This window comes from Engraulis encrasicolus, chromosome 22, assembly GCF_034702125.1.
Source record: "Engraulis encrasicolus isolate BLACKSEA-1 chromosome 22, IST_EnEncr_1.0, whole genome shotgun sequence".
Lineage (NCBI taxonomy): Eukaryota > Metazoa > Chordata > Actinopteri > Clupeiformes > Engraulidae > Engraulis > Engraulis encrasicolus.
The window spans coordinates 20386450-20396001 of NC_085878.1; positions in this window are offsets into that span (position 1 = coordinate 20386450).

The following is a 9552-nucleotide window of genomic DNA, read 5'->3' on the forward strand; positions in this document are numbered from 1 at the left end:
TATTAAATCGTCATTGCAACTTCTAGAGTTCTTGTGGGTCTTTTGGAGATGTGTACTTGAATCTGTGATTATGCCAAGCCCAATTGTGTAAGTTGTTACTGTTTGAATTATGAGAAAAACGATCTTTCAAGACAGGCAAATGTCACTGCAAGCAGCATTTCACTGTAGGGTTAAGCTTGCTATGTTAGCTTAGCGTGCTAACTAGCGAAATCACAAACGTAGTCATTTCAAATTGTGAGCTGTAATTTTAATCACTAACACCCTGTCAGATATCAAGACTAGTATTAGCTGAACTGGGCATGGTAATATATGACCATGCATGAAGAGGAGCACCATCTGTTCAATTTCAGGTGAATCCATGTTAGCTGTAAGTGTTAGCTCCATTCATTCTCAATGGAGCCTGTTAGCTTATTAGCTCTACTTACAGATACAGGAAATAGCTTTTTTTTTCAGAAACAAACTTTGTTGACATTACTATGCATTATGGACAACACACCACCCAAAAGATAGCATTTATTTATATTGAAGCGTATACAATTAAAATGCTTGTAGTTGATCATGCTGGCTGACACACCTTTATGCAGACAAGTTCTGAGTCTGATCACGTTTCACTCAACGTTGTCTGTCATCATATCTCAGGCAACTGCAAGGCGACATAGAGGGGGCGTGGGGCTACTAGTTCACTCCTGGGTGAAACCAAGCAATGCCCAAAGGTGGTGTGGAGATGCGAAAACATGTGTGCTTTCATTTCCTAATGCATAATTACTCGAGGAATATATAATACAATATAACATAATACAATAAAATACAATATGGGATTAATGATCATAATATAATTCTCATAATATAATTTAATATAACAATATATATACTTTTTGAACTCAGTGGTTTAACTATTTAGCTGATATTTAAAAAGGCCCTATGAAATTCAGGTAAAAAAACGTCGCTTATCAATTAATCGAAAGTCGATCGATAAGACTATCAACTAATGATTAATGAATTAATCGATAACTTGCATCCCTACATGATATATACAGTATATATCGGTTACCTTTGTAATTTAGCTCGAAATTAAATGTGAAAAATGTTGCTAATTAAAGCTGGAGTCATGGGTCTGGTGACCATCTGAACATTTTCATACCATGTTACAGCAAGTATGGAAGGTTATCTCCACGTTGGGGATTGAACTTGCGACCTTTGAGGTTGAAGACCAGCTGTTTAACCACTACTCCATGGTCGCCTCAGCTGTTGTCATGACATCTAACCACTCATATGCCAGATAGAGTTCCAATTTACAAACTCAAAGACATTGTGTTAGGATGTCAGTTGTACTTAAAAACACAATGCCAACCAGAATTAATTTATTGGTACCTGAAAACCTGTTAAGAACACCTAAAATGTATATGTCATCTTGACATTTTTGCAATATTGAGTACAGTGTAAACTTTTCTAGTTCATAGTACTGTTGGGGAATACAGTGTATTTTACTATTCATTCTCATTCATAGCTGTATTAACTTCACAGATAATTCAACTACCATTGCACATTGAGAAGAAGACATCATCCAACCCAGTTCTTCTACTGATGTGTTCCCACTAATGCACCTGGTTCTTCTGTGACTCTTTTCATACACAGTATTTTGCATTCATGGTCAGCTTTACCTTTTTCTTTCACTGGAATCATCTCCCTTTGAAACTATATGTTATGCCAACCCAGGTTGTATAATTACCCACTTCAGAAAGCCCTCTTGAGATGCACACGCAGCCCTCAAGGTTAGTCGTGGGACTCCAAGCTCTGCTTTTCTAACGACTGTGTGGGACTGATGCCGCTGTTTGTGCTGGAAGAGTCTCCGGGTTGTGTTCTCTTTCTTTATTTCTCTTGCTCTTTCTTTCACCTTTTTTCCTCTCTCTCACTTTCTCACATACACTACATATACCCCTCTCTACTTGAGCACACCTTTACTTTTCACACCTCATCCTCTTCTTTCTTCTTCCTCTTCTACTTCTTCTCGTTATCTCTTCTTCCCTCCCAACCACACACATCCCCCTTCCTCTCTGTAGAGGGAGAGAGGAAGGAGGGGGAGCCATTGTGGAGGGAACAGTGAGCCAAGCTCAGGAAGGCGTGTAAATTTAACCTCCTGCCAGGGTGTGATATTTCAAAGGGCTGCAGAGCTGAGGTAGGGCAGGTGCACTGATATCTGCATTACTGTATATAAATAAACAGCTGTGGACGGCCCGCAGAGAACACACTGTTCCCAGAAAGAGAGAGAGAGAGAGGGATGTGTTTAGGAGGTGTGTGTGTGTGGGTGTGGGTGAATATATGTGTGATAGAAAAGTGACGCAAGTTTTACTTTGTGCTTCTGTTTTCACTTTTGCTCACTTAAGTTCTCTCCCTCTCTCACTCTCTCTCTCTCTCTCTCTCTCTCTATCTCTCTCTCTCTCTCTCTCTCTCTCTCGCTCTACATCTGTGCTGTCTTTCTCTCTACACTAAAATGTTTACATAGTACTCGTGCAGTCGTGCACCTGGGGAGTCTAAAATTCAGCCAAAAGGTCACAGGTTCAGTTTGCGGGTGGCTAGTGGGAGTTGCTACTACTCTTTTAAGGTAATGTAACCTGGTCTAACCATGTTTTTGTAATTTTAGTTGTACAGAGGGTCTGGAACTGCTGAATGGAGAAATGATTGCTGCTGGGAGGGGTGAATGAAGTTTGAACTATCCATATGATTTTCCCTCGTCGCTAACTTTTGGGACATTTATTCATCTGGTATGTGATGCGCCATCCCATGCGTTCATCCACCTCATTGGTCCATTCCCCATTCACTGATTGGTCACGTTGTCTGGCAACATGAGTTATCTCATACCAGAAGATTCGGCCCTGGTGTAACATGGGAAATGTGAATTGAGCTGAAGCTTACAGATGGCAAGGCCAGTCTAGAGGTAAGGTGAACTTTCCAATTCTGTCCTCTGTGCAGATGGGACCGCTGACGGGCCTTAAGTAACAGATTAAGACTTGGTCACTACAGTTTTGTTGAAAGCAAGTTTATAACTAGGATCTGCTCAAAGGGGTTAATTAATGTGTGCCCTTTGCTCAAATATGTGATGTTGACACAGAGGATGACACAGAGGCTGACTTCAGTTGTGTGCTCTATGATCACTATGGCAAATGGGTGTCACATTCACTTTAACATTTACATATACACAACCACAGCAACAGACACTACACATAGCTGACACACATTTACACAAACAGAAACACAATCACTTACGTATTCAGGAAAACATAGAAAACCACACATACCTAGAAGCGAGGACATAGGCACGCGCATAGAGTCAAAGAAACCAATTTTCACATGCACATCCTCTAACAAAACATAATCAAGAAGAAAACACACAAGAACACACCAGCCCTCTGCAACGGCTTCAGTACGACACGCATCCAGCCACCAGCCAGGCGAACCCTGCTGTTCTCTTCACACTTACAGAATAAGATAAAGAGACGCTTTAAGGGCTTGTGACGATGCTACAAAGACTGATCTCCTCTTACCTTCTCCTCTTTCGCTCATGTCCTGCTCTTTCTTCCCCTCGCTTTCTCATTTTATGTGCTCTCCTTCCCTCTCCTCTCCTCTCTCACCTCATCATCTCCCCCTCACCCCATCATCTTCTCCTCTCCTCCCATCGCTCCTCTCACCAGAACTCTTTATCGCTCCTCATCTGCCCTCACTTATCCTCTCATCTGCTCTCCTCCTTCACCTCTCCTCTCCCCCCTCACCTTCTCGCCTCTCTTCCTTGCTCTTTCTTTTCTTTCTTCTCTCCGTCTTTTGCTTCTCTACCTCTCTTGTCTATTAGCAGTGGCCATCGTCAGGCTGTGGGGGATCAGTGGGAACCCTAATGGGATAATTAGGTGAATAAAACGCCACTCGGCCAATACAATGGAAATGTCAAACTCTGAGCCATAATTTGACTTCTGAGTTGGGGAAAGGGCGCCGTGAATTTGCTCAAGCTGCGTGCATCATCTTCCCGGCCCTTTCTCACTCGCCTTTATCTAAATGTCACCCTGGGATCCATCCAGAGGAGAGGGGGTTGCAAAGTGCAGAAGGTGTGTGTATGTGGGTGTGCATGTCTGTAAGCATGTGGGTTGGTGTGTGGATATGCGGCAGTATGTGTGTGTGTGTGTGAAGGTTTGTGTGTATGTGCATACTGTGTTGTGTCTATTTTTATGAATGTGGTTGTGTCAGTGCCAATGGCGCGTGTGTGTGTGTGTGTGTGCGTGTGCGTGTGTGTGTGTGTGTGTGTGTGTGTGTGTGTGTGTGTGTGTGTGTGTGTGTGTGTGTGTGTGTGTGTGAGACAGAGACAGACAGACAGACAGACAGACAGACAGAGACACAGAGAGTGCATTGAGGGAGAGAATTTTGTATGTAATGTGAAATGATTGGTCCCTCAGGGGCTTGTTTGCCAGGTGTTCCTGACGACGGCACGTTCCATCTTTGAAATTTTTCAATGTTCACAAGTTCAGCACAGGCGTGACCATCATTTGAAGAACACAGAACCATAGTAAAAAAGTTGGACATTTTGAGCAGCTCATCACATCCCGAATAAATTAAAAATACCTATAATAATTGTTGGGGGAAAAAACATGTAGGCCTATATTAGTAACACAAATTTGGCCCATGTGGCTCACAGTTTTAATTACCTCCAAATGTCAGAGTGCAGGCAAAGCAAAAAAGACCTACAGTAGATTGGCTTTTGTTGTGTTTGATAGGGTCATGGAACATAGAGACACGGGAACACGGTGCAGAGACCCAGGGGAGAGGAGGACTTAATCAAGACCATCAGGCAGACACTTATCAAAGCCCGGCTGAAGATGGCTACGACAGGCCCTGTCTCAGCCCTGTCACAGGCGACGCACGGGACGCAATCCGCTGGCTTGGCTCAGGGGACCCGCATGACTCTTTGAGCAGGTGAGCAATCCTGTATATCGATTTCATTTTCATAGTTCAAGAAACTCATTTGCTTTTTTCCCATGTTTGCCTTTCTTCTTGCATTGCCCTATTTTTAACACAGACTTTTTGGGACAAGGACCTAAGACAGGTTAACACTATTGGTGTTTAAATACTTAATGGATAGTAATAATCTTTGTCATGTTGTTTGCATTTAATATGAGAACAACCTTTTTTCCCTAAAACATTAATATCCAGGCATTCGGGCATTCAGCATTTGTTGTTCATTTAAAATTCAAAAGCGCTAATGCTAGTCCTGTCTCTGAGCAGTGATGTCCAACACTGTGAGTGATGAATGAGTTCAATATTCTTTGACCTTAAATTTCTACAAAAGCCGATACTGCTGAAGGTGGAGAGGCACGTAAGCTGTGGTTAAGAATGGGCAGCCTATTGATTATTTATAAAGCATTTATAAAGCATTATTGTCCGATTAGCTCAGCTTCTTATGAAGGGTGAGGAGAAAGGCACAATCTGCAAATACCATTGCAGGTATACAGACTTCCCCTTGGGAGATAAGGTGATTTAAACCAAGGAAGTACAAATAGTACTGTGTGTGTGTGTGTGCGTGCGCGCGCGTGTGTGTGTGTCTTAGTTAATGCATGACTGCCCCTGTGTATTTGTCGATTGGCTAGCATTTACATCTTTAAGTGTATATGTGCTGTATGTATATAGTGACTGTGTGCATATGGAGGGGCTATGTTCGGATGGATGGATGTTAGTCCGGCAGCCAAAAGCCAAATATCAGCCGAACCCAGTTTCGTCTGATAAAGTTTTTTTCTTTGCAGTTTGTGGTTGCCTAAGGTGTACCTATTAAGATTCCAGACGATGCCCGGTGATATCCCTTGAGCATTTTCAGATATTGAGCCTTTTATGCTTGATGTGCTGCAGCCATAGATTACAACAGTCTTTGGCTCCCAATTCATGTTATGCTGACCAAATACCCTATACCATACTTATTTTGTGTTTGTTTACATGGTGGGATGTGTATAAGAACAGGTGGTGAGGTATGGACATCAGTGGGGGTGGGGTCATGCATGTTTGGGGGCGGGGCATTCACCCAAAAAGCCTGATTTTCCAAGTCGGAGACACAAAGGCCAACATTTCGCCAAACGTGGCTTTATATCTCATAGTGGGTTGTTTGTTTTTGCTGTTTGTAGTTGTCCAACACTTACCCATCAGGATAAGAGTGGGTGATGTGCCAATTTCAGATATTAACCCTTTCATGTTGATTTCGCTGCAGCCATAGCCCACAAGCTTTTGACAGCTTCATAACTGCACTATGATTAACCATAGAGCATTCTGGGTGGTAGGCCTGCCACATCAAAGTGGAGAAAGTGTCCTCGTACCAAATAAATTTTAGACAATTACATAACTAGCTGTTTGTCAAGCAGAAATATGTAAGCGAATATTGGTGGTGTCAGCTTAGACATACCCAGAAAGGATTACCGGTACTAATTCAACACAGAATTTCACCATTTCATACATTGCTATTTACTCTTCCTGTGCTGTTGTAACACAAAATAAAAATTGTAAGTAATAATAACATAATTTTTTGGCCTGAGTATTTGTTTGCCTACAAAGTACATAATTTCAGTGGTGGTCGTATTAACATGGAAAGAGATAAAATTAAAAATGTAAATCCACAAAATGACATTGTAATTGACCTTTTACCAGCCCATGCCATATCAGGGTGTGACACTGTGGCATCCTATTTTGGTATTGGTAAACTTTGGTTCTGTTATCAAGACCCTAAAAGCTGGATATCACTTGACATCAATTGGTAATGTGCTGGCACCATTCCAACAACTTTCCAGAGAGGCCACTAACTTTGTGTCGGCATGTTATGGCATTCCAGACAGTATCAGCATGTCACATACAAGGTTGGTGGTATGGGGAAAAAAGAATAGGAAAGGTCATTTATCTTCACCTAACCTGGCTGCTCTTCCACCAACAACAGAGGCATTTCTTGAGAATGTGAAAAGGGCTCATTTTCAAGCAATATTGTGGAGGACATTGGTTCACACTCCACCTGAACTATCTCCTGAAGCATTTGGATGGAAGAAAGACCCATGCAACAAAGCACTGATACCAATAAGTGTACCAGAAAAGGTCAAAGTGGCACCAGACTACATTTTACAGATGATCAGATGTGGTTGTAAGAGTAAAAGCCCCTGCAATTCTAAGAAATGTAGCTGTGCTGTAAACAGTGTGTCTTGCACCATTTTCTGTGCATGTTTTCGGCTGGGATGCTGCCGAACCAATGTTGTGTGAGCTTTACTGTGTGTGTGTGTGTGTGCGTGCGTGTGTGCGTGCGTGCGTGCGTGCGTGCGTGCGTGCGTGTTTTATAGGTGTTCTATAGGTGTTTTAGGTGTTAAGGACTCTGTATGTTGTATAGGTGTAGACAGGTCTTTCTGTGCGAATTTAAATGCATGTACATGTCTTATTTGATGGCTTCATGGACTTTTAAGTGATCATTTAATACCAGTCAGGATACACTGGATTGACTTAATTTTTTTACTCAACCGTATATATAATGTATAGCTGTTTTCCTATGTTTAGACCTCTCTCTCTCTCTCTCTCTCTCTCTCTCTCTCTCTCTCAGCGTGCGGTACTGTATGTTGCAGTGTATATAGGTCTTTCTGTGTAAATTTAAATGCATGTACAGATCTTATTTGATGGCTTTATGGATTTAAGTGATCATTCAATACCAGTCTGGATACACTGGATGTATGTAATTTCTTTACTCATCTTTTGGAACAGCCAACGACTGCTCACCAGTTACCCCCACACTCTGTTGTTCTTTAAAAAAAATAAAAAAAAATTATGTTGGCTATTTGTGGTAGGCTACCTACCGGCGATGTTGTCATCTAGGCCTATGTTGTCATGATGTGATGTTATGCAGGATCTCATAATGGACAATCCGTTCCATACTTACAGTCTTATTCTAAGCAATGTTGTGAATGTTTTTACTGAGGCATTTGTTTATTTGTCATTCATGACCTGATTTATATAACTAAATGCATAAAAATAGGCTGAAATCGCATTTTTTAAGGTTATTAGCAGTATTTTCTCTGTACCTGGGTAACAAAATGAGATAGCCACAATTAACCACAGTAAATATTCTTGTATGTAGGATATTAACAAAATAAAAAAGGAATTTTGAAGCTGGCATTTTCAGGTGGTCAGATTCATTGCCTCAAATTATAATGCAAATTAGTGCATATTTAATTAGATAATAGCCTAATTAGCATATTTAAACATAAAATATAGAAAACTTGTAATACATTTTTTTCTCCAATTCATACGAGTAATCATCTGATAAAGTTTCATATTGATATCTGCAAGTTAAAAAAAATACCCTATTCACCTACAGTGTCTCGTCTTATTTGTGGGATTGCTGTTATTTTTTTTTTTTTTATTTTTTTTTTTTTTGATAAAGCGAAAGCCCAAGCCCATTGGGAAACTCCAACTCCCATTGTCATTGTGACACAGCACTCCACAGCACACAAGTGAACACTGCACACTGCACACAACGAAATTGCATTTATGCCTCACCCGTGCAAGGGGGCAGCCCTCAGTGACGCCCCATGGGGAGCAGTGCGGTGGGACGGTACCATGCTCAGGGTACCTCAGTCATGGAGGAGGATGGGGGAGAGCACTGGTTGATTACTCCCCCCACCAACCTGGCGGGTCGGGGAGTCGAACCGGCAACCTCTGGGATGCAAGTCTGACGCCCTAACCGCTCACCCATGACTGCCCTAAATGATGAAATTATGAAAGGGTTAATTATTACCCCATATTGGGTTTGTTTCAATAAGGGCAGTGTTAAGGCAGTTCAATGTGAATGTTTTTCAGGTAATATAAGCAATTTGGTACATTTTGTAACATTATTCACAGTAATATTAGGTGTCTTTAGTTTTTTGTCATAATTTGCATTTATGGGACAATAAAGTCTCAAAATCTGAAAATGCTCAAGTGATATCACCGGGCATCGTCTGAAATCTTGAAGACTTGCCTAAAATCTATCAGATAAAGCAAAAAAAAGAACTTTATCAAAGACATCTGGGTTCAACCCCACGGCTCCCGGACTATGTGTGTGCGTGTGTTATTTAATGCATGACTGCCCATGTGTATTTGTCGATGGTCTTGCATTTACATCCAAGTTTATATGTACTGTATGTATATAGTGAATGTGTGCATACTGTATGTAGGGCCTATGTTCGGATGGATGGATGTGTCTGTGTGTGTGTGTGTGTGTGTGTGTGTGTGTGTGTGTGTGTGTGTGTGTGTGTGTGTGTGTGTGTGTGTGTGTGTGTGTGTGTGTGTGTGTGTGTGTGTGTGTGTGTGTGTGTGTGTGTGTGTGTGTGTGTGTGAGAGAGAGTGAGAGTGTGTGTGCGTGCGTACGTGTTTGATTAACATGCTGCATAATTCAGGCCTTTGTTGTAGCTAATAAGTCCGGAGTTCCGTGGGGATCTGATCGGGTGGTTGGTTGCTGTTTGCTTAGCAGACGCTGCCCGTTATCTGAGTGGGCAGTGCTAAATTAGGCCTTTTCTGCTT